Raw genomic sequence first — 26,401 nt, 5'->3', positions numbered from 1 at the left:
GAGTTATGAAATTAGAATTGGGCTGGGTGTGTGTGTTTATGAAATGGTATATTACGTTTGTCTGCTGGGCAGGGTCTGTTTCCTCCTCACCGTGCCCCTGGCCTGGGAACACCAAATTTAGACCACCTGCCAAAAGTCTGGCATTGTTCCCTGTCAATGGCCTTCAATTGACCTTTAGACTCATTCAAAAGCACCTCACCATTCATCTTATAGCAAACCGTCCTAAAAATGCCCTTTACCTCACATTCTGCTTGCAAATGAGTCTTTGGTGGTGATGAAAAAGGAGCAAACGTTTGTTTCTCCTTCATGGCTCTTTTCTCTCGGCTGTGGGTCTGCCGTTTGATCCTGGTGTGAGGAAGTGTGGGTGTAATTTTGAGTAATAAAAAAAAAGTGAGCCAGGGCTCTGTAAGGGTAATTCCGCTGAATGAGTTTCAGGCTTGGCCAGGAATTTTAAGAGAAAGAAAATGAAGAAAGATGAAATGAAAATGTCACAGAGAACACTAAGATAATAGCAGGCGAAATAAAAAATTATGGAGAGAAATATGGACTGCAAAAATATTTTTTTTACATTTTTTGTTGGCTCAATCAACTCTACAGTGTTTTGCTTTTGACAGTCAAATAAAGACCCAGAAGAATTCAATTTGGACCCACCAACATTGCATGTTTATGAGCACAAATTGTCTGCAAGGGATAACAAATGTGGATTTACTACTTTGATAAATGCACGTTACACTTGTAATCTTGTTAGCTTATAATGTCTTTTCGACCATTATCCAATTTGAAACCAAAGGCAATAGTTAAAGTTTTTCTGTTTGAGCCACAGTGTTAATTTTGACAACAAATTTTGATTTAGTTTTAGTCTTTTGGCTAAAATTCCATTTTAGTTTTAGTCATATTTTAGTCTTCTGAATCATTTTAGTTTTAGTCATATTTTAGTCTTCTGAATTATTTTAGTTTTAGTCATATTTTAGTCTTCTGAATCATTTTAGTTTAGTCATATTTTAGTCTTCTGAATCATTTTAGTTTTAGTCATATTTTAGTCTTCTGAATCATTTTAGTTTTAGTCATATTTTAGTCTTCTGAATCATTTTAGTTTTAGTCTAGTTTCAGTCATCTAAATTTCATAAATAAATTTCATAAATTTCATACCCTAGATTTAGTTGACAAAATATATTTGGTTTAATTTAAGTGTAACTTAATTAAATACATTTATTTATACAAAACATTCAAAATTAAACAGTCTCAATAAATATGTAATATAGCTTCTCCATTGAATACCGAAAATTAATTCATTCCTTCTTTAATTTTCTTGTCAGCTTAGTGCCTTTTTTAATCGCCACAGAGGAATTAACCAAAACCAAAAAATTGTAATGCATTGTTTATTTATATCATAAGTAATATGTAAAATTATGTGCATGGATGCAATCAATCCACAAGTAAGAAAAATACCCAACTGAAAAGGTAGGATTGTGCAATTATTTAACAAACCCTTTACTTTAACGTGGTAAACTAATTATCTTTTTAACCAGTCTGTTGATCAGTTTCAAGTTTTTTTAAATATTTGAAAGGGCTTAAAATAGTTTAAGTTCACTTTGCAATGTCAGTCAATAGCAAGCTAAACTGTTGTAGTTGATGTTACAGTACATTGTGCTCAGCACTGAGTAAATAAGTAATGACAGATGATTGGCAAATGATAATGTGCACTCGGCCTCTACTTGCGTAGAAGAAATCTAGACCAAAGATGTACGTAAAATAAGTGCACATAACTTCAAGGCAGTTTCGTTATCTTGTATGTTGTATGCGACTCATAAGCGGAGATTATAGCACTATTGTACCATTACATCCTTACAGTAAGAAATAATCACATTGCAGAATGACGTCCTGAATGAAGCAGTTTTTGTTTTGTGGTGGAGGTACACTATAAATGGTTGCTGTCATGATGATCTCAGCAGATGCAGACTGTGCACATGAACCTAGAGCAAGTTAGCAGGTTAGCTAAACTGTAGCTATGTTAGCTAAAAAGAAACATGCAAGGAAACAACTTATCACGAAAATGAATGCTATGTTCATATGAATTTAGGACTGAATGATTTAATAACTTTTAATGTACAATCTAACAGAGTCCTTTGTCTTAAGGTCAGCGAGAGGCTACAGCATTTCAGTTAAGCAAAAGCACACTGGTAAATAAAAAAGATCCGAGTTTATCTTTGCATGATGGATGATTCCCTGGCATGCTGATGTCGCTTTAGATTTGTTGTTTTTATCAGCTTTTTCTTCCCCATACAGTTTACAATCTTTTTGTCTTGACATCAAATGTGAATCTTATTTTCTCTCAGCTGTTGCCATTTTACTATAGTTTAATCAGACAGACAGACGCCCCTATGGATGATGATGTACTCGCATCCTGCATCTACTGTAAAACAGTTACTTTGCAAATATGTGTGTGCATCATACATCACACACGACAAGATAAATTCTGATTGGATATTTTCCAAACAACGTCGCTCAATCACATTCTCGCCTCGTTTTTATTAATTAACGAAAATGTCAGTTTATTTTTATTAGAGTTGTCGTCATCATCACTTAATTTTTATTTAGTTTTTGTCAGTAGAAACTTGTTCGCCTCAAAAATTGATGACATTTATTCGTCAACGAAATTAACACTGGTGACGTTTTGTCAAGGAATCTAGATAACTCTAAAATAGAGTTCTTGATTGTTGGTGGGGTTTTTTTTCCTTTTGGAAGGTAAAACTTTTCAAATTTGCCTTTGATCATCAGTTGGCATCATTGAAATGTTAAACGCCACTATAAAAGAAAAAGTTTAGACCGCTAGTGTCTGGTTGAAGACCTTCACTTGCACACTCAGACACATGGAATCAACAGAGCAAGTGACATCACTGTGAGGGGTAGGGGTTATGTACAGCCATTCCTGAGAGTGCATGTCTGATCCTGCATGTCTGACAGTGCATGTGTACCTTCTTACTTCGCAACTGATGGAACAGAGTGAAATATTTTACATTAGACAGCTCAGTATTTTGCACCCAGTTACTTTTATGGGATTTTGAAAATGAGCTTCCAAGCAGTGTGTAACACAACACTAAGTGAATGAAAACACCCAGCTGAGGTTTAAATCTGAAAGTGCACCGTGACTAAAATGTGAGACACTTAGAGTGGTGATAATGAATCATGTTGGGTTTGGATCTTTTGCCAGAAGGCATTGACGTCGATACATCACCAAATATGTTGTGCTAGATCCAGTAAAATGTAAACGCGCCTTTACCTTCAGACACTAGCAGAGCGCGGGGTATCATGGGACAGATCATGACATAAATAAAGGGATAAAGTTCATTTTCACAACAATATACACAGTACACAGTACAAAACACAGTATAGCCAACTATGCACTGTGTTATCCTATCATTTTTCAGATTTTTGATACAATAACTTATGTTGCAATGCAGGATTCATCGGCCGTTTGCTATTAAAGAAAAGACCAGCAGAGACTATTATGTAGGGGACTTTGTCAGACTTTGACAGTTCATATGGACCATAATAACATGTAATGTATTTAAAATTGTTGTCTCGTTTTGTGTAGTTTGCAAAATATGTATTTAATAGTGTGAAATCTTGAAATCACTCTATGTGGCTTGTAATCATTTATCTATTATAGATCAGTGCTTGTACTGTATCTCTCAGGTTAAATCTTTATGGGGCTGTTCACAAATTGCGTCCAAAACCACAATGAATGCTTCTACCTTTGCTGATATAAATGGATTTCTGAACTTGCAATCCTCTGCTGTCTGCCTTTGCTATGGCCACCATCAGCTGTCAAATTTCAAAAAAGTTCAACCTTTGCCTTTGTGTGGATTAATACTGAATGTGTGTCACTGATATTACTTGAGGTTATGTTTGAGAGTAGAGTAATATGTTGCTGTTTAACGGCATTGCTTTATTGCATTCCTGCATTGGGCTCGCACATACTATGTGCTACTTTATAATGTGCTGGGGGTTTCTCTGTCTCACACTGAACCCAATCGACCAACAATAACTGACTGGGTCATTAGACCAATCAGCGCAGATTAGCCTCACTCAAAGAAGAGGTTTGGAAACAAAGGAATTGCTGAAAAAATTAAATTGGAGTCATTGGGATAATTAGGTAAAAAATAAATGCATATAATAAGACAACGAAAATGTTTTTTGGCCTTGCTGGAGACCCCCAAAACCAAATATGACCTTTTTAATGCATAATAGGGGCTCTATAAAACAAATTTAGTTAACCATTATATCTGGACCTTTAACACTGAAAAAAAAATTACATGTGGACCTTTGAATTGAGATTTTGAGAACCCCTGTTGTAAAGTTTTGAGGCTTTTTATTAGAAAACAAAATGAACATCCTAATTAAAAAGAATGAATGCTGTGACATTAGTACAGTCTTTGTACTGCAATAGTATTACAAGAACATTAAGACACATAGTAGGGAAGAACCAAAATATAAAGTGTTTTGTATGAGATGAGTGACTGACAGATAGAGACAGAGATGAAGTGCCCTCTGCTGAGAGTATGTGAGTATTGAGACTATCTGCTTACCTCAGCACAGCTCAGTCTCTTCACAATCCCGCTCTCTGTTCTACCTCACATTAGTGCTGCTTTCATATTTAAATCAATGTTGTTTTAGAAACACCATCTATTCATCCTCCCTTTGGAGTTTATTTGTTTTGATGGTTGGGGTCATTCGAAATCCTGGCAAAAGTTGGACTTTCACTATATATGTGTGTGTGTGTGTGTGTGTGTGTGTGTGTGTGTGTGTGTGTTCACATGTGTGCACACTTTAAAAGGGGTTGCTGTTTCATGGCCTGGCCTCCTGTGGTCCTCCAGAGTGGGGAAACGACTTGGCTTTTATCTGCTCCTTTTGAAGTGGCACAAGAACGGCCTGTTTCTGCCAACATCACAAACCCATACAAACACTCACTGCTGACCATTATTGGCAGCAAACATGTTAATTACCACTGTATGGTTGTAACAAGTACTAAACTCTGTAAACACAGTGCAAAAGAAAAATGTCCCTTTTGCTAATTATGTTGCTTAAACAGCCCTTAAAATGTTACGTAATTTGCCAGTCTTCTAAATGATCTCTCCTGACGGTGTGACAGTATGGTACGGGTCGGTACAGGTCACCTACCAATGGTACCCTTTCGGTGGGCATGGTGTACAACAGAAAGTTTCAGTCAACCTCATTCTTGCTCGAGAAAATGTCAAAATAAAGTTGTACGGGTCGTTCACATATCATATAAGAAACACTTCTCATAAAACTCTCATAAATGCTTTATACACAAATACTTATGTATAAATGTTCATTATTAACTTTTCTATAAACATGATTTGATTATGCAGATCAATAATAGTGCTGATATTGACGGAGCGGATGCAACCGGATGCAAAAGGTCATCATTTTGTTTATTGTTAAGTAAACAAACGCAATCCATGAGAAGTCAGAAGTTTTATAAAATGCGATGTGATACAGGTCAGAATCTGAACAGTCTGGATTTTTTTCTCCTTGCCACGGTCATCAAGTAAGCAAAGGCAACCTTTGAAAGGTCAGATTTCTATCCATTTTGAAAACAGACCTGTAGCACCTGTAGCACTCAGCTGTTTAGAACCAGCAAAGACAATTAAGTCAAACGAACTCTCTAAATAAAACCGAAAGGACTGAAAATGAATCTTTTGTTCTCAATCTGTGAAAGTTGTACAGATTCATGTCAGCCTAGGCCTGTGCTGCAGCAAGAGTGAAATCTTAGCAGGATTAAAGCTAGGAGTATTTTGTCCAGTGCTGTATTACTTCAATACTTCAGCTCGCAAAAAAGTATATGGAGATATCTGAAATGTCCCCTACTCTGGCAATACAAATGACTATAGGGCTCATGAAATCAGCGGCAGGGCTTGCTACCCTCAATCCACACATCCACCTAGATTCACCAGGTGATGGAAACTTAGATCTGACTATAGATTCAGACCAATATTCTGAAAAAAAAAAAAATAAAATAAATAAATAAATAAATAAATAAATATATATATATATATATATATATATATATATATATATATATATATATATATATATATATATATATATAAAATTCTTGCTGTATAAACGGCCAACTATTCCGGCATATGTTTTACAAAGCAGGTGCCCTTTCAGCCACAACCCAGTATTAGAAAACACCCATACACTCCCTCATTCACACACACACTCATACACAATATACATATGCCTGCAGTCGGACCAATAGAAGTTCACAGGTGTTTAAGAGTGAAAATGATCTCCTCAAAAGTGCTGAAATGAAATCAAAATGAACTTTATTTTGGCTGGATTTTGTTCGAATTGATGTCATTTCAGTTTTTCAATTTTGTTTTAAGTATATTATGGCCTTAAACCTAATACATGATGAAAAAGTCACATTTTCTATTGATGTAGTTTTGACTGTCCTTGAAATGGTGCGTAATTGGGTTTTCCCTTCAGGCCCCTTCAGTATGAATTGCATTTAGAGATGGAGGAGGGGTCTCTGTCAATAAAATTCGCATTTATGACTGAATTTTAGCCCAGCTTAATTGAAATCCCCTTCTAGAAACTCTCCCAGACAGTACTATGAGCCCCTTCAAGCCTTAGGCCCTGTGCACTTTGACCCCCTTTGCTTGAACCAGCCTTCGCAAAACCCTCAGCAATTTCCCAACTTAAATTAGCGCAAAGGAATTTTGTCTCATATATTCTGAGTGCATCTCAAGGGTATTTAGCAACGAGTAACACTTCACTGAAGCTGGAATATCAAGAAAATTATGAGGTGAAGGTATGCTGCATTGTCGACGATACTGAAAAAGATGAATGAGGAATTCGATTTGATTCTGGCATGATGCTCGGGGTGCTGCAGTATAAGATCCACACCCTTCAAAAAGACTTTAACTAATAGGCAAAGACATTATCCAGACTCCATCGTCTTTACCTCCTTCTGACTGTTAACAGGCTTTTGGTTGGGACTCAACAGTTTGGATGACAGAATGATGACTGATGCTTTTAAGAGACACTGAGAAAGTGCAAAAGAATTTTTTTTGAAAAATGCAATGAAGTTAAATAAATAAAATATGTAAAACATTTAAAGGTACAGGAATTAAATTGGTGAGATGTGTTTAAAATGACTGATGTAACTAAACATCTGTAGAACGTTTAGGACAGTTCTTTCAGCTCATAAACCTGTCTAGTCTCATTCCATAATCTAGATTTAGCAAGTGCTATTGCTTTGGAGGAGGGCTGTCTGTTGCACTCTTGAGTTCTGCGTTATTCTTTTCAAACAATGGCAGAGCATTTAGATGTTGTAATTTAGATGTTAATGCCAAGCATTTAATTTCAATACAGAATGGTGTATTCTTTACGTTAAACATTAGTGTCATCAGGTGACGCGGTGGCGCAGTGGGTAGCACATTCACCTAACTAGTAAAATATTATTTTCTGTAATCATAGCTTGGACAGAAGATATTAGTTATTAGCAGAGTTCTATGTAACGAGTAACACAGTAGCACACTTGTGTATTCTAATTACAGTTTTGAGGAATGCAGTAATGTAGTTTAACTGATACCTACCTAGTCTTTAGTACGTAATTCACTAAATGCTTGTTCATGATCTATTACTAATTTATTAAATATTATAAATCATTAAAATACAGTTAACAAGTAATTTATAACTTGTTAACTAACAGCTTGTAAGTTATCTATTGGCTATCTATAAGGCACAGTTATAAATAATTAACAAACTATTAACTATTATTTAACAAGTCATTAATAACCCATTTACTAACAGTTTATTACTGATATTTTAACCTAGTGATAATGGATCGTTATTCTAAAGTGTTAACCAGGTATCCATTTTTCTTTATGTCTTCTTTTGTGTAAAACAAAAAGACAAACAGGATAGGAAAAAGTGAATGATGAGAATTTTAAGTTTTGGGTGAACTCGTATATTGAATACTTCAAGCTGCTTTAATCAACCCATTGTAATGTTTTTCAGTGAATATCAAATTACTGAAAGAGTTGCAGTTTATTTTCTATTTTTTTATAGGTATATTTCATATGTTTTTAAAATAACTTTAAAGTAAAGTAATTAGTAATCTAATGGCTTACAACTTACAAATGACAACTTTCCAGTAAATTTTCATTAATTTGTATTTGATTATTATTATTTTTTTTAAGTAACTTAATCAGCTCTGGTTATTAGCTAAAAAAATCATCATGTTTAACCCTGGAAAAGCAATTCTGAAGTTTTAACCAGTTTGTGTGTGTTGAACATCAATTAAATCAGAGTTAACATCTGTTAGCTTTAATTACGGGGACATTACAGAGGGAAATGGCTAATTTTGAGGTCTTTACTTCTATTTTTATCCGTTTAAAATCTAAAATGTGGTAATGTTACTGTAGAAATAAATTGTATATCCATTAAACAGCACTAATTTAAATTCTACAAGAGGTAATATAAGTTTGTTTTCAATTGTATAAAAGTAAATCAGTGATTAAGCATATTTGTATTGTATTATTTTTGTGTTTTAATATTTCTCTATTCTCTAATGCCCTTCTCCTCTCTGTTTAGCTGAAAGTGGGAACGAGACATTTGGAAGGGACCCTATCATCACCTCGGTGAAACTTCTGCGCCTGCTGCCAAACCCAACATTGTCTCATGCTTTACATGTCAAAAAAATCGTGCTCATACATCGAACCAACCGGCTCAGATTACAAGACCACAGTGACAAAACCCATTACATTTGTTCCCCTTCACCCAAAATAAAACATATGACTATGGCTTTAAGATCCGGAGACAACAAATATTGTACCACTCATGTAATTAGTGATCTTGTTCTATTTGGCAAACATAGTTGTTCTCTCCTTTAACATATTCCATGCTGCCAGTGGATTGTTTTTCATGGTGGGCCGTCTCTGTTGTGCCCTGTTGCTTGTTAGTTCTCTTCATCTGTGCTGTTTGAAGTGCATCCAGACTCCGAATGCCAGAGGTGCAGGGTCTTTCCAGGCCTCCCAGTATCAAAGCACACTAATGTTTCACACTAGTTATTAATGTCAGCTTATTTTTTCCAACTCAAGGCACCCAAGAGGACCAGAATGAATATGGGCTCAAAATTATACATGAGCTATATGAACATTTACAAATAATTTTTACTAATTTGTAATGCAAGAAGCTCAAACTTAATGAACTGGAACTATTTATTCATTCAAAACTTTTAAAATCTTTGGTGGGTTTCATGTTGACCTGTGTGTTTTTCTATTTTTCTGGGAAAACTTGCGGGAAGACGTGGCTCGAGGCTTGAATGCTGATGCTAGTTTAAATGTAATAATAATGATTTTACACACCTGTTTGAGCAAACTCAGATTGAGTAATCTTCTAAAATCTACTCTGTAGCTAATATGTACCAGACTCACTTTTCAATTTCCCTGAAGCTTTGTTTGTATTCGTTAAAAATTTGGTTCGGATTTGAAAGTGGTGTTTTTCTTTCAAAATGCTATCCATTTTTTAAATTTTTTTTTAAAGTTGACCGTCTACACAAAGATGTCAATAAATGCTAAAAAAAAATCATCATATTCTATGTGTATAACATAATGCAAGCTAACTGATGTGATTCCAAGACCAAACATAAACTGAGAAAAAAATATCAGAATATAGTTGGAAAAGTTGTATTGTTTTAATTGACATTAATTAATGTTATTTAAAAATCAAGAGCAATGATAATGATTCTGTTGTAATATTGCACCTTTGTCATGTTTTCTTCAATGTATTATATATGAGCAATTACAGTGTTACGGATGTGACATTTGCAGTAGAAACTCAAAACATAAATTCGCATGGAAAGTATATGCTAACATTATATTGAAGCTTTGATTTATATTTTCCAGAACAACTGACCACAGAGTTAAGGGACCAGAAAAATGTCAATCTGTAAACATTAAAAAAAAAAAAGCATAAAAATAAACATTTAAGAAAAATAAACATGCGTTATGGATGTGACAAAAAAAGCTGTGAATTAAGCTGTACAACCCAAAAGAAACAATGATAATCTAAAGGATACGAGATGGCACTCAATGAAAGGAAAAAAAAATGATTGGTTTTAATTTATTTAATATTTTATGAGGAAAAGGTGTTGTTATGGATGAGAAAATTCTCTGTTATGAATGTAATAGATGTGAAATTGCCACTTGTGGGGTTTTTGTAAGTCCTATAGAATAGTTTGAATACATTGACATGCATTTTTGAGTATTTCTAAAGTACTGTGAAATACTTGCTTAAACAAAACTTCTAGTAACAGTTTTTGTATTTTGGTGAAAACTTTTTTTTTATGTCAAGGTTGAAATTTGCTCAGAGAAGATATTATCCTAAAACAACTGTGGGACACTTTTGGCAAATTTTTGGCACAGTTAGCTCTAGCTTATGTGGCTGTGAGCCTAAAGTGGCCCAGAGAAGGTATGGCAAATGTGGCCTAGTTATCTTAAAACAAATGTGGGCCACTTTTGGCAAATATTTGGCACAGTAAGCTCTGGCTAATGTGGATGTGAGACTAAAGTGGCCCAGATAAGATATGGCAAATGCGGCCCAGTTATCTTAAAACATCTGTGGACCACAAAGACTAAAGTCACCATCATGGAGAAAAGTGTTTGATTTAGTTGGGCTCATAGCCCTGAACATCATAGTATAAATATTTTCTTTGGGTTGCTGTAACTTTTGAAAACTTTGCTTGAAAACTTTATTTATTACAGCAAACAAGCCAAGTAAAAAAAAAAAAAAAAAAAAGATAAAATAAGTGAGACACAACCTGCGATGAAATAATATAACTCACCAATGTTTAATCTATTATCAGAAGTAACGTAATAACATGCTTGCACATACCACAGAATTATAAAGGTTAATTAGCTGAAAATTTCTATGGTTCAACTTCTGCTCACGAAGACATCAATAATCAGCGCATGAACCTCAACAACGGTGACAATTAACAAAATGAACAAAACTCACAAACATCACAAACAGGAGACTAAAAGTGACTAAATCAAAAACATCAACATTAACAGCAGAATCAACAGCAAATAATGAAAACTAGAGCATCAATAAGCTATAGAATGTGTTCATCCTGCAATGCAAGCTGGGTTTTTGTATTTTGCCACACCCAGCAAGTGTAAGATGGAGGCCAGATCTGGGCCAAAATAAAAGCAAATGTGGCCGAGAATAGGGTCAGTTCTGGTTCATTTGGTTGAATTCTGGCTAATATGTGGTCTTGCTTTGGTTGATTTGTGGCTTAGATCTGACAAACAGGAGCGGACCGCCCTAGAGCCATCATTCTATTCAGTATGTGGTCCAGATGCAAGAGTCTGGTGTGGGCCGGATCTTGACCATAATAAAGCAAACTGTGGGCCAGAATAGGGTCAGTTCTGGTTCATTTGGTTGAATTCTGGCTGATATATGATATAGCTAAGGCTTTATTGTGACCCAGATCTGGCAAACAGGAGCAGACTGCCCAAGTGTCATCATTCCATGTGACATGTGGGCCAGATGTAAGTGTCTGGTGAGGGTTGGATTTGAGCCACATTAATTTTACTATGTGGGAAGTAATCTGGTAGTGTTTGTGCTGCTCCAGCTTTTACAGGGTTAATTATTGTGATGTCCCGATTGCAACAGAAAAATACGGGGAGATATCTGTAGACTGATGGCATTTCATTTCGTTCAGCCCTATAATCTTAAAATGTCAGCAATTACCTGTTTTGTCATCACTTTAGATATTATGCAAGAGAATCATTCAAATATTAGCTCTAAAGTGACGTTTGTGAACTAGCAGCGGTGTCTGCCGTTCTGGCATCAGCTGCAGATGTTAAGGAAGGGTGGAAGAAACTAGTTCCTCATACAAAAGGATTTTTGAGACTCTTTGTGTATGATTTTCTTTTTTATATACACGATTGTGCAGTCGAACTGTGGTAAAAATGGAATATCACATGAGTAGCAGTGCGATATGGCTGTATTTCAGCACTGGTGGGGCATTAAGGCAATTGGCCTGTGGCCTCAAGTCAACGCAAACCTTCCACCACTGCCAATATGCAGCCATATCGAACTGCTAGGAGTATGATATTGCTCATACATATATTCTTCCATTATATATAGGTTCAATATTAATCACAACTTAACATTTGTCAGCATTTCTGGATGCCTCCATTTTCACAGCTCAAGCTACTACTCCACTCAGTCAACTGTACTTTTATTTATGTAACTTTAAACATAATTACAATGCGCATTTTCCATTAATTTTTTTCTTAATACTTACTGGCATTCTGAAAACAATCCTAGGTAGGGATCAGGGCTGTGATCTGTCAATTGGTGGCCTCTGGAACCAAAAGGGTTCTAGTTCACTTCTCCGCTTACAAAAACAAAATGTTCAACCTGTTTGGAGAAAATAAAACCTGTTATTCAGCAGAGGGAAATTTATTGAAACTGAAATTACAACTTGACCGCAGGCTTTTGCGACCCAAGTATCACACTCCCCTGGTGTCTGAACAAGCACACCTCCCTCCTGATCCCAGTGTGAGATGAGCGAGAATGCAACAGGTCACCCGCTTGCACACTATTTTTCTATTTGCTTTAGAAAATGCCAGGAATCCCTCTCATATTAGTTTGGCCTATGAATCATCTATTACCTTTTTTAGTTTGCACAATTTTCCTTAGGTTGGGAGGTCTTCTTTAGGGTAGCGACACTTGGGTAGGGAGAAAGAGTGGGGATGAAAGATGAGATGTGCTTTTTATGTTGTACTGTATATTCAAGTCTTCATAAACTGTAGCAGATTTCATCCAGCAAAACAACTTCATGGCCTCTTTTTAAATGGCAGGTTAGCTGTAGTGAAATATAGAGTCAGTAGGCACCAGCATATGGAATCTATAGTATAGTTTTGGTGCAGACTGAAATATGATTATTTGGGGAGTTGTCTTATATTAGAGCAATAGTTCTGTCACCATTTGCTCCATTTTCTACATTCCTCATGTCTAAAAAAAGTCTTGAAGAAAGATTTTAAAAAAAGTGAGGTTTAGGTTACAGCTCTCACAATCAAAGTCACATTTATGAGAAAATGTCATTTGTGAGATGAAAAGCCATGCGTGATGCGTGGTAGAAAGTTACAGTTTCTTTTAGCTGCGAGAATTGAAGTCACAATTATGAGGAACTACAGCAACTGCCAGATGTGGTCACATTGTGAGAAATGACATTAAAAGTATTTTACAGTTACAAGAACTTATGGTACACTGGAAAGAAAGTGGCAGTGAACATTTCTCGCAAATTGCCATATTAATAATATTAATAATAATAATAATAATAATAATACAAGAACAAGAAAAGTAAAAAATTTTTATAATTGCAAAAAATTTTCATTTGTGGGAAAGTCAAAAATATAGCATTTACACTGTGATATTACGATGCACAATTATGGAAGTTAGCATGACAAAATTCACATTTGAAAGATGTGGTAACTACAAATAATAAAATTGATACAGGTATTTCTGATGTTAGGATTTTGTTGCCACTGTAGAAGATTTGTTAAGTTTTGTTTTTATGGTAAGAAATGAAGTCATATTGTGAATTATACACTTAACATATACCACAATTGTGTAAATAAGTTGCATTGTTGGATAGAATATTACGTTTTAGTTGCAAGAATTGAAGCTACATTGTCACAATGTCGCAGTAAGGATTAAAGCCCCAAAAAAACATAATCTCACAAATGTGAGATGCTCTATTTTAAATCTCTTGTTCACAAAAAAAATGTTGTTGTTTGTTCAAACTACTTATTTAAAATGAGCTAACATAACACAATTCTTGAATTTTTTGGGGGATAACTTGATTGTTTTTGTCACGAGAACCAGCGATCCAGGCTCACTGATCGCTGGTAAACACGCACCTTCATCCAAACTACAATACTGCCACTTTACGGATTACACTTCCCATCATCCAAATGACACACTCCTGTTTTGGTTCTCCAGTAATAACATACAGCAATGGTTCATTCCTACTCATTATCTGGACTATAAATATCAATTGTGTTCCACTCTTGTGGTCTGTTTTTTTTTTTTTTTTTTTTTTTGCCCCATGATGTCTGTGTGTTTCCTGGTTTGTTTTGCCTTGTTTTAGTTTTTTCAATCAATGTTTAAATGCTGCGTTTGGAACCACACTTTGTTTTTTTCTCCTTTGCACTAAACACTGGAATGTGACCGAACAACAGACTATGAGGGTGGAACACAAACTGTGATGTATAATCCTGATAATGAGTACACGAACCGCTGCTGTGCGTATGCAATCACTGGAGAACTGGAACAGGTGTGTGTAAGTTGTATGATGGGAAGTGTAGTTCATAAAGTGGCAGTATTGTAGTTCAGATAAAGGTGCCTGTTTACCAGTGATCAGCAAGCCTGGATTGGTGGTTCTCATGACAGTTTTATGTTTAATGTACTTAAATTTGTAAAAACCAGTAAGTTAACTTATTTTTTTCATGTTGATCCAACACAAATTGATTGTGTGAAGACCTGGGTTTTTTACAGTGTACTGAATGACTTCCAACTATTTAAATGATGTAGAAATGTAACAAGAACCACTATTAAATTATATGTGGTCATGATCATGAGTTTTTCATCCTGTTATTTAGTCCTTTTAGAGGAGTAGGCAACCTATGGTCACAATGAACAGCTGTTTTAATGCAAAGCAACATAAAGATTCTTTGCAAATGCCAACAATATGAAGCTGTGCTTGTTTTGGAGTGAACTATGACTTTAATCAAGATGAAGGCAGAGGTACTGTAGATCCGATGGCAACATCACTTGATGCTTGGCTGAAGCCACTGATAAATTTAGCTGTGTGTGTGTACTAGTGTGTATGATGGAGAGAAGCAGAATATTTGAATGATAAAGGTTGAAGAGAGAGAGAATGAGAATGAGAGAAGGATCTTGTAATGAAAAGCAGATGTGCTGAATTCTCGTATTGTTCCCAAAAGAAAGCAGCTGGCCACTCTTGGCTCATCCTTCTAAATAAACATTCTGGGATGGCCGTGAGCGAACAAGGACCTGTTCCTCATTAGGAGCCCTCTCTCCCACAACCCTCTTTGAAGTGTTGCTGTAACGCTTTAAAAGTGACGTACAGAGAACGTGAAAACTGACTTTATAAGCTCTATCACACCTCAACGCCGAGGGCATTCGCTTTGTGAGCCATGGACATCAAACATGGTTAGAACGGTCCAGATTTTTGATGAAACTATACCATATAACAACAAAGATGTGTATGCACTGGCTTGCATTCAAGAGCACCTTAGATAGAATGATAACACATCATGTTGAAGATCCAAGTATTACACTATCCTCAGATCAGAATGCGAGAGGCGTTCTGGGTTAAGCGCACACATGGTATCCTCGGATAAACTCTGACGGCACAGAATGTGTTCATTTGATTGGCAGCTGGTGGTGGTGGGAAACAGATGACACAGGGTAATGTTCAGTTCGATTTCATTTATTTTACTTGACATTGGACATACTTTAAGGTAACTACACAAAATCTATTAATAACATGAGACAGGCCTCAGTCCATATTATCTTCATTAGCTTTAGTCCATTTAGCCTTGTTACATGACATGGTGTAGCTTTGTTGTAGTGTTTACAAGACAAAATGAAAATGCTAAAGAAGCCATTTTAGGTTTAAACGCAATAAATAAGTGCAATATTGTGCAAAAACTTCAGTCTTGTATCCTTCTTTTTGCATATTAGAATATGCAAAAAGGTACATAAATTGGGATCATACAAATACAAAAAAAAAAACATAAACAAAAAACATAACAAAACAACAATAAAAAAACAAAACAAAAACAATATAGTCAGGTACTGTTAGGTGTGTGTCTGTGTGTGTGTGTGTGTGTGTGTGTGTGTGTGTGTGTGTGTGTGTGTGTATGTGTGTGTGTGTGTGTGTGTGTGTCCATGTAAAGGTAACTTTGTGGGAAGAACAGATTACATACATTAGAAACAATATCAGCAAATAAATGAAGCAAGTATCGCAGATACAAGTAAAAGAGATAAAAAAAGAAACCAGTCAGAGTTAGGGAGTAACAACAATGCATAGTAATGTATGATAGTAATAATGACAGTAAAAAGAAAGAAAGGACAACAAATAATAAATGACAATGATAATAAATCACAAGTTCTACACCAACTACTTCTACAGAAAGTTACTTATATTACAACTACTATTGCTGCTACTACAGTCACAACCACAACTATAACTACTATAATGTCTACTAATACTGACACTACTACAACAATGACTACCACTACTGATACTACTACAGTGTCTGCTACAACTAAAACAACAACGTCTACCTTTCCTTCTAAGTTCAGACTTTACAAGTTTGAAATGGAAAACAAACTCCTGAGGACACGTCTGGTAAATCTTTAAAGGGAACAGTTTACTTTATAATGTCATTCACAACAACCTGGCTATGTTGTTTCACTAAAAACATAATAGGAGGAACTGCTTATTTTCAATTTGACATTAATAGTTTAACAAACACCAAAAATGTTGAAGCTTTGAGTAGCTACATATTTATACGAGCGTCATCTTTACTGTATGCATATTTATAACAAAACAAAGTGTATACATAACAGCCTCCTTTCATTTTCATTGAAAATACGAAACATGGCCTCTTTTTTGCTGAATATCAGTTTTAATAATTAATAATGGCCCTTATAAAAGTATAACACATTAGGTTTATACGATACAGGAAATATAAGCAAGCAATCGTCAAATGTGCAAAATCAGTGTATGTGGTTACATAAATTAATATATGATCTTTGAGCTAAGCCAAAACACGTTACCTGAGAACAAGTAATAGATTCAAAAGGCTAAAGTGTCATTAGATAAAGACAAGATGAGTTAAATATCTCATTTAACAACTATAGTGAAATGAGATCCAGCGGTATATCCCTGATGAACTGTTCGATTTGCACTGCTCTCACCTGGGGAGATGTGCTTAAAGCACCTGCTGACTGCCTGGAGCTCAGACGACCGCATACGTTGCAGAGCATGACAGAGTATGTGTATGGTCACTTGATGTGCGTTTTCAGCAGTATAGTGTGGACGGAGATCTTTTCAGAAATGCTAGGTGAAACGCCACTGTGGACTAGTGATGGGTCGTTCATGAACGATTCGTTCATTTAGAACGAATCTTCAATATGACTCGGGAACTACGAGTCCTCTCAGGGAGTGATTCGTTTATTTGCGTGTGTGCACATTTGTTCAGGTATCGTTAATTTCAAGTCTTCATCACATTGGCAGAAGCCAATCATATGCATTTAGAGCCGGAAAAAGAATTGATCTGCTCACCTCTCGAGTCCTCTATCGGGTCTGAGTCATTCGTTCATCACGAGCCAATCATACGCCTTTAGAGCCGGAAAAAAGAATTGAACCATTCATCTCTCGAGTCCTCTATCGGGTCTGAGTCACTCGTTCCTCACGGGCCAATCATACGCGTTTAGAGCCGGAAAAAGAATTGAACCATTCATCTCTCGAGTCCTCGGGTTTGAGTTATTCTCTCACCTGATGAACGAACGATCATGGCTCCTATAAGCTTAGGCTGTGCATTGATTAAGATTATATGTGACTGTCAGTGTAACGTGAATGATACCCTGACATTTAAAGACATGAAGAGATGAGCTTAGCAAAGAGACAACAATACCTTTATAGAGAAAAGAACAGGTAAACATTGGATTATTATTTTCTCCTTCTTATATTCTATTTATGACTTATTTGTCGTGCAATTAACCTTTTGGGCTAGTTGTAGATGTGTTTGGAAGCAATTCGTAACATTTTAATAATACTTTTGGCAAATTGAATCAAATGAACGAAATGACTCGAAAAAAGATTCTTGATGAACGAGACTCAAAGATCCGAGTCAGTAAAATGATCCGAACTTCCCATCACTAATGTGTACTTGGATCATTTTCATTCTAAAATGCTGTTTTAAAACTAAAACGTATTAGTGTAAATGGGGCCTCAGTTAACCAGAACAGTTAAGCACTATTAAGTTACATTTGAATTTAATGGAATCAGCATGTCAACACTCAAGACAAAGGGCACCCTTGGAAACACACTCCAGGCATTTGAATTAAACCTGCGACCAAAATTTTGCTATGAAGTGCCTCAGGGCCAAGTTTTCAGATCACTTCTGTTCTCTATCTACAAGGAATCAGTTGGATTTTTTAATGTCTTTTCATAGCACTGCTATTCTGATGACAGGAGAAAAGGACAGCGATATAGTGTGAGGGTGCTTTCACACCTAGACTTTTGTTTCGTCTTGTTTGCCCAGTTAGCGCGGTTCGTTTTGCATATGTGAATCCAGCAATCGCCCTTGGATTCGTGTCAAAACAATCGGTCCGAGATCGCCTGAATGAGGGGGTCTCGTCTTGATTGAAACGAACTCTAGAGCGGATCGATTGTTGTGAGAAAGTGATATGATCCGAGCCCGGCTATACCACAGTGTTTTATGGATATGCAATATGCATACGGCCATATGAAGAGAGAATTATGAGAAGGGCGAGAGGTTGTTCCAGATGTCTCCCGCAAATGCACAGAGACTCTCGGATGCCCGCAAACGAGTGATAATCTCTCGGAATTCGCACATCTCCCCTCTGGTTCTCAAATATGTCGCGCACCCTTCTCACACCTCCCCACTGCATCCTTCCTCGCTCTTTAGACACGTCAAGCACACCCTTTCAAACACCACCAAAACAATTTTTATCCCTGTTTTGGAACAAATGAATCGATTCACAGGTGTAAAAGCACCCTTAAAAACCATTTTGTAGAAATCTAGTTTTGCATGCTATCTTCTTTGAATTTAAAATAGAAACTCATGAGACACATTGGGATTTTAAGGTATATTCTCTTCTAGGTTATTAAATGACTGATGTCATGCGTTTGTATATGGATAAAAACAAATATTGAACACAGTACACATTTTCTTTCTAATTACTTCATAATGTACAACTTTTTACATTTTTAATCATGAAACTTTCTAGATGGACCACTGTAAAGCTCAAATTGTTTTCTTTCCAATGATACCTAATTTTTGTTAGTAGCTCACTGGGGTCAAGAACTATTTAACTATTTAAAGTTAGGTAGGTGTAAATCCCCAAAATTGAGTGCTGGCTATAGGCTGATTTATACTTCTGCGTCAAGCGCACGCGTAAGCTATGGCACAGCCTTCATGTTGACACATAGCCCTACGCCGTGGCCATCGGCTCCGCTGACCCGCACCTCTGAAAAAATTTAACTACTTGTCACCACGACACGTAGCGCAAGCTCTGTGATTGGTCGGCTTGACAGCGCTGACGAGTCTGGGCGGGGACCAAGAGCCGCGCTAGCCCAATGGAGCGATTGTTTACAAGTGTAGAGTCCCAGTACTGGGTTGCGGCAGGAGGGCATCCACTGCATAAACATATGCCAGAATAGTTGGCAGAAAATTAATGAATTATGAATATATGCATGATCAGGTCATTACTATTTAATCATGCAACACACCTTCTTGTTTAGGCCTTTGCCTTTTTCAGGCTGGACAAATGCAATGATCTAAGCATTCTTTGATAAAACTGATAAAGTATGCAGTAGTAGGAGTGCTTTTTTTAATGAGACAACACCAGCACCTCCCTTCACCACCAGCTAGTAGCCGCTCATAAAATTCAACTCCCCTTTACACCCCTAACATACTTTCCCTATAATGCCATCTCAAAGGGGCCTGAAATCACTCCTTTAAGTCTTCTTTCAATGATTTAGTGATTTATGTTATGCACTTAAAATGCTACATTTTTTGCTGCAATCTCAGGCCTTCAACCTTTACCCTCCAACCTTATGAATGGATGTCAATGGAAGAGAGTCTTCACTCATTTGAAGAATCAATCAATCAATCGATCAATCTAAACTCTTTTCAATTTGTTTGTCCTTAAACATTAGTTGTGGTGGCTTGAGCAAGCCAACATATTGTTATACCACACAAACCTAATTATATATACTTCAGTCTTATTTTTTCTCTTCTTCTTCTTAGACACATCTTTTCCTAGACCGTTCATACTACAGCCACCAAACTAACTCCAAACCTATATACTCAATTAAGTTGCTGTATCTTTTCCAACTGATCCAACTTGCGTTTTTCCAAAAACTCTCCCGGAAAATTCAGAAAAGTCCTATTGACTTATCATTGGACCCAACTTTGTGACCTCATAACTTTGCGCCAGACTGTCATACAGACTGTCATACAGCAACTACTCAGAAAATATCAGCGATGCCCTAGCAACCACTCAGAACACCCTATCAACAGCCTAGCAAGAAGCATGTGAATCCATATAGAAACATGTTAATATACATGTACTTATCTATCTATGCCAACAGTTTCAAACTTCTTAAACATAATCAATTATTTCAACTTTGAAACTATCTCCTCCCTGCCTTCGTGTGGGTTTCCTCCGGGTGCTCTGGGTTCCCCCACAGTCCAAAGACGTGCAGTACAGGTGAATTGGGTAGGCTAAATTGTCCATAGTGTATGAGTGTGTGTGTGGATGTTTCCTAGAGATGGGTTGCGGCTGGAAGGGCATCCGCTGCGTAAAAACTTGCTGGATAAGTTGGCGGTTCATTTCGCTGTGGTGACGCCGGATTAATAAAAGGACTAAGCCGACAAGAAAATGAATGAAATCAATGAAACTATTTCAAACTTTCAGATGAGGCTTTCTTAAGCCATTATAAAGTTTGTCTACAACTTTACTATTTTATTTTTGGATTGGTCTGCTTTCAGAGTTACAAAGACACAGTCTGTGCTGACTTCTTGATCATGCCACATTTATTAGATGACTCATTTGTTCCTCAAGTTTCACTTCAGCTTTCATAATAAGAAACAATAAAGATTTCTTAAAATGGTTAACAATATTGCAAATTCTCAATTCAACAAAGCAATATATCAAGACATTCTTCAATGCTGTCCCCATAATATTATTTCTCATTTCAACGGAGGTTTTAACCAGTAAATAAAACCCACACCACATACTTGTAAAGTAATGATCAGAGTATTCGTTGCCCACTCTATACGCTTTTTTCACGCTGCTACCATTTTAAAACACGAAAGCGGGGCTGCAATGGGAAGAAACCCAGAAAAATAGGATCAGCACAAACATTGCAACAACATGCTGTAGACTACAAATCTCCAGCTGTTGCCACGATTTCAAAATGCAGATATGGTTAAAAGATCACTTTAATATCATTCAGTTCAGTTTAATTCAAACAATTAAAAGCATATTAGGCATCAAACAACATCACAATCTCTTTAAGGGTAATACGCTCAAGTGTCCTCCTAGGTTTCAGTTTATGGCAGCAGGTAAACACTGTGGAGACGCTTTCCTCTTTCGGCCTATGTAACCCGGTGAGCAATAAAACACCGCAGTCCTCTGTTGCACACCTTGTGTTGTCTGTAATGGTGTTGCCCCGGTATGATGTTTAAAAATGGTCCATTTCCCACTAACATTTAAGCGTCGCTGAGCGCGTTCATAAACAGCGCTGATTTGCTATAGTATACACCAGTGCTCAACAGAAATGACAGGATCGATCATAAAGGACATCAGTATACTGCTCTTCATGGATTGCAAACACAGATACAGGGACGTTAGATCGCTTGTAAAGTTGTAAAGATCAGTCAATTTATCAACGAATCGCTCGTCTGTGTTTGCACTTGGTAAACCACTGTTGCCAACTATTTTCAACGAAAAGGCGATAAGATCTGCCCAAAAAGTCACTAAAAGCTGCATTAATTTAAATATTACTGACGTCATCACGTTCTACCGTTTCTGTTTGTTTAACAGCGTATGGTCAATAAAGAGGTATTTATATTTGCTCTACGCTTTATGTAAGAATGTCAATTTAGCTAAATGTATTGCTGTTTGAATCCAGCATATCAGATGTGTAGTGAATTTCCAGTAATCTCTTAGATGTAATAAACTCAGACAAGTTCTGAAACGGTCACTAAAATATCTATGGTTGTGAACAAAAAAAGAATAAACGGTCAATATAAAATTGTTAAAATAAAGGCATCAGATCGGTTTGACTGTACAAAGGAAATACCTTCACACTGCTGCAGGTGCTAAATCATTTGCCGCCGGTACGCAGTTGGGAGAGGCTGCTGTACAAAGACTGGGCCACCTGTCAGTGCCACTGAGGCAGGGGAGGGGCCGACGGCATCACCCGCAGCTCGTTGAGGAGAGTAGAGACGGTACAATATGGACAAAAGATCATCTATAAAAATCTCCAGTAACAGAAAAAAAAAGTTGCTAGATTTGTCGCTAGTTGACTTTTGGAAAATCTGTCATTAAGGGGGTCTGAAAAGTCGCTAAAAGTGTGGTGAACTGATGACCTTCTCGGCCAATCACAGTCATTTCTGTTGAGCATGTGAACACAATGGCAAATCAGTACTATTTAATGCCATCAACAGTGCCTTAAATGTTAGAAGAAATTATATTTTATTTATTTTTTTATTATTTATTTTATTTACCTTTTATCGTGACAAGTCTAATATAGTGAAAGAATCAGTTCATTAACTTAAGTTTGATAAAAGGCATCTGAAACGTGTGTTTGGAAAAGAAAACGTTAGCTAACTAAATCCATTTCCCTTTTTCAAATATTCCTCTTTTTTTCACTATTCATTCAGAACAGACCTTCGAGTCCTTTGGAAGGCGGTGAAATAATAAATTTGTGTCATTGTCTCTTTGCTGATAAGATATGCAGCCAGGTACACAACATTCCAGTGTGACTCAGGGGATACTTTCGGGTTTCATCCCACTGCAGTCTTGATTTTGCTGTTTAAAATGTTGGCTGCATGAAATTAGACTATAGTCCTCCAAGATGTAGTTTATTACTGCAACAGAGAGGTGTCCAAATGATATAGAAACATATGGTGGAAATGTGGAATATAGATAATATAACACAGAGATTTATCCTCTTGTCATTTTCCTCCTCCTCTCTCACCTTCTTCTTTTCACTTACAGTTCGTCCGTAAATGGATTGGGTTTCTCAAGGGGGTCTCATGGTTCACCCCCAGCTGCGAACACTTAGCAGCGACTCGTCAATATGCTGAGCTGTGCACTTTTCCATTCAGCACAATGAGATTTCCTATTGTTCTACATTTTGTCCAGAAAACAGAAGAGTTCATTTTACGGGCTTATAAAAAGCAAGAGTCCCTTTTGAACCAGCAGGAACCTCTTGCTTCCCTTGTTGGTTTGTAACGATCACAAGCTGGAATGTTTCACAAGGGGGTATTTTTGGTGTCCTGGCTTTGAAGAATAACAACGAGACACTTTCATGAAACCATGTTTGTCTTTGAAAGAGAACAGTCATACATTGGTGTGGTCACTGCCTCTGTTTTGGATTTAATGTGGTATGATGGTTTCACCACCCAATGATCGCCTTTTTGACTGTTTCTGACTCTTCCTGGTGGGAGAGGCCTCTGCCGGGTTAGTTTCACTACGAATGAGTGTATGAGTCAGCTTGTGGTGGTTTATTGTAGTCAAATCCCATTAGCTTATTTGTACTTTTTACCAGGGGGACATTAAATGGGAATGTCATGAAATTGTAATTTTTTTTTTTTTAAGTTTTAGGTTCTGGTATTAAGATGCTTGTTCATAAGTCCAATCGCAAATGGATGAACATACAGTAAACAAACATTTTCTTTTAAAGTTAGTACACATTTGATTAGGTGAAAATGCTCATGTGGTTACAGCCACAAAAGTATACAGACTGTTACACTACTGACCAAATATGTGATTGCTATGAGAATTGTTTTAAATCAAGTACAGCAAACTAAAGTATTCACAGTTTTATATGCTGTACCATAAGAGTTTGGGTTTAGGGTTATCAGGATACTGGAATTCGATACCAATTGATACTGAAATTTTGAAAATGTCCGTTTCCCGGTAACATTTAATCTGCTGGTCAAGCTGGTTTTAGCTGGTCATCCCCCAGCCTGACCAGCTAAAACCAGGCTGGAAATGGCTGGAAACCAGCCTGGAAGTGGTTAAAAACTCTCTAAAACCAGCCTGGTTGACCAGGTAAAACCAGCCAACCAGCCTAGGCTGGTTTAAGCTGTTTTTTTCAGTGGGGATCAGCAGATCACTGGTCAGCTTATTGACCTTATTCTAAAATGCGGAAGTGCGCCTGTTTTCGCCATTGTCTTAGAACTTCCGTTTCAGTTGCCTATGGGAGAAATGACAAGGAATATTAAACGGCAAAAAACTGTCAAACTACTTGCTCTACAAACAAATGTTTGCATGACTATACAGACCAAGTAGAATAATATAACAAGGAAATATCAGTTTACAACATCAAACAGCGAAACGAGCAGTTTTTAATGTCTAAAAATGAATGGAAGTGAATGAGACCGGAAGTCTCATGCCAAAAAGATACAAATGGCAGCGCCCGCTCGTCTGCGGAGAATAAGGTCAATAGATAAACCAGCTGATCGATGTGACTTTGAAATGCTCCAGTGTCCCTGTATCTGTGTTGACACTCAGTAAACAGTGGTGCGTTTGGTGAACTGATAATATTCACAGCCAATCACAGACATTTCTGTTGGGCATGTGAACACAATGACAAATCAGTAGTGTTTAAGTACCAAGTGTGCCGCAAGCCTACGTTTGAGTGAAGGCTTCGGCCGTTAGATCGCCCCCTGGGGGCTGGCTGCAGTACAAGTCATAAAGCCCGCCTCCTCCGTGTTAATGAAGGAGACTTGAGCCCAAATAAAAAAAAATATTACACTTGCAATAAAATGTCCCGAAAGATAGTTCTGGTCGATTAAGGCACTGGTTATTGTGCTGAAATAGGTGCAGACCTTCATTTTTGTAAACAGTTTGTTTTTAGCAGTAATTTAATGCTGGGCGTGTCATCGTGATTGACAGCTGTGATTGACAGTTTCTCAAAGCGCGGCGTCTGAGCTTCGGCAGGAGACTGAAGTAGACTGAAATGTTATTATTCGATTTCTGTGTTATTTTACCATGACAAAATGAGTTCAGCAGTAAACTATAGTTTCTGACATACATGATCCTGGTGGAACACTGTTTATTCGCTAAGTTCAGGGCTTTTTTCGGGCTTTATTAGTTTGCTGATACACGCCTAGCCACCCAGATAGCAAAACACAGTTCCGGCTAGATTCTCGCCTGCCGGAGACTTATCTCTTAGAGCTCAGACTGACTAATGTTACCTCTGCTGGACCTACTCCGGATGCCTGGACTCACTACCCAATTCCAGCCCGAGTCAATCGAGCCAGATGCGGCGGCCGAGCGAGCAGGCGCTGCCGCATGCGAGCCGGAATCAGCCCGCGACGCCGCGAGTAAGTTATGCGCTGCGGCCTGGAGCTGGCGCGATTGAATATATAAAACCCTCATATTTGTTAACGTTATTACATCCATTTGTGGTAATATGACAGCAAACGCATGCTGAGAAGTTCGGGGGGCGTAGTTGATTTTACATAAAGCGTTTGATTGGAAGCTCGACTCTGCTCATTTTCGCGGCTCCTCCTCTGGCTCCATCAGACAATCCTTCTGCGCATGTCTGGCTCTAATTTCAGCAGTCTTTTGCGACAGTTTGTGCCCGTCAAGCAGGCGTTTTGCCCTCAAGGCGTTCAATGGGAAAAAGGGCTGTCGCGTCGTCCATATTTTTTACAGTCATTGTTAAGTACGTGCTCAACAGCACTCAAGTGTTTGAGTGAAATTGACGTTTTTAAATGTCAGTACCAATTGGTACTGAATTCCAGTATTATGACAACCCTAAATCAAAATCCTATTTGCCATCCACATTTTTTTGTTTTCATTTGCTTTTCCCCTCTCATGCAATCCATGTACTCTAATGTGGGTTAGTTCATTCAGTAACTGCATGTTAAACTCACCACTGCCACAATAAAGTGATGATAAACTACTGGGATTAGTAAACACAAATCCAGTCAATGTTTTAATGTTTAAAATTGTCAAATATACATCAATCTAAAAATAACAACAATTCATAGTAATTTTCATTCATTCTTTTTCTTTTTGGTTTGGTCCCTTTATTAATCTGGGGTCGCCACAGCGAAATGAACCGCCAACTTATCCAGCATATGTTTTCCAGCCGCATGAACCACTAACTTATCCAGCATATATATTCCAGCCACAACCCAATAATGGGAAACAGTTTGCTGTTTATTAGGGTAATGTTTAGGTATTAGGTAGAATTTGAATGTACAATAAGATCATGCAAATAAAGGGCGCTATGCAGTGGGTAGCACAATCGCCTCAC

General features: G+C 37.1%; 1 long non-coding RNA gene across 1 annotated transcript in view; it reads left to right on the top strand.

The window, feature by feature from the left end:
- Positions 1–9,996, top strand: part of LOC147839022 (uncharacterized) — a 54,883-nt gene extending 44,887 nt beyond the window's left edge. The window contains exon 3 of the long non-coding RNA XR_015518138.1: positions 8,632–9,996. This is a non-coding gene — a long non-coding RNA (uncharacterized LOC147839022). The remainder of the gene's footprint in view (positions 1–8,631) is intronic.
- Positions 9,997–26,401: the final 16,405 nt, after the last annotated feature.

This window comes from Danio rerio, chromosome 20 (genome assembly GCF_052040795.2).
Source record: "Danio rerio strain M-AB ecotype USA chromosome 20, GRCz13ab, whole genome shotgun sequence".
In the NCBI taxonomy this organism is placed as follows: domain Eukaryota; kingdom Metazoa; phylum Chordata; class Actinopteri; order Cypriniformes; family Danionidae; genus Danio; species Danio rerio.
This window is presented reverse-complemented; position numbering and strand designations above follow the sequence as displayed.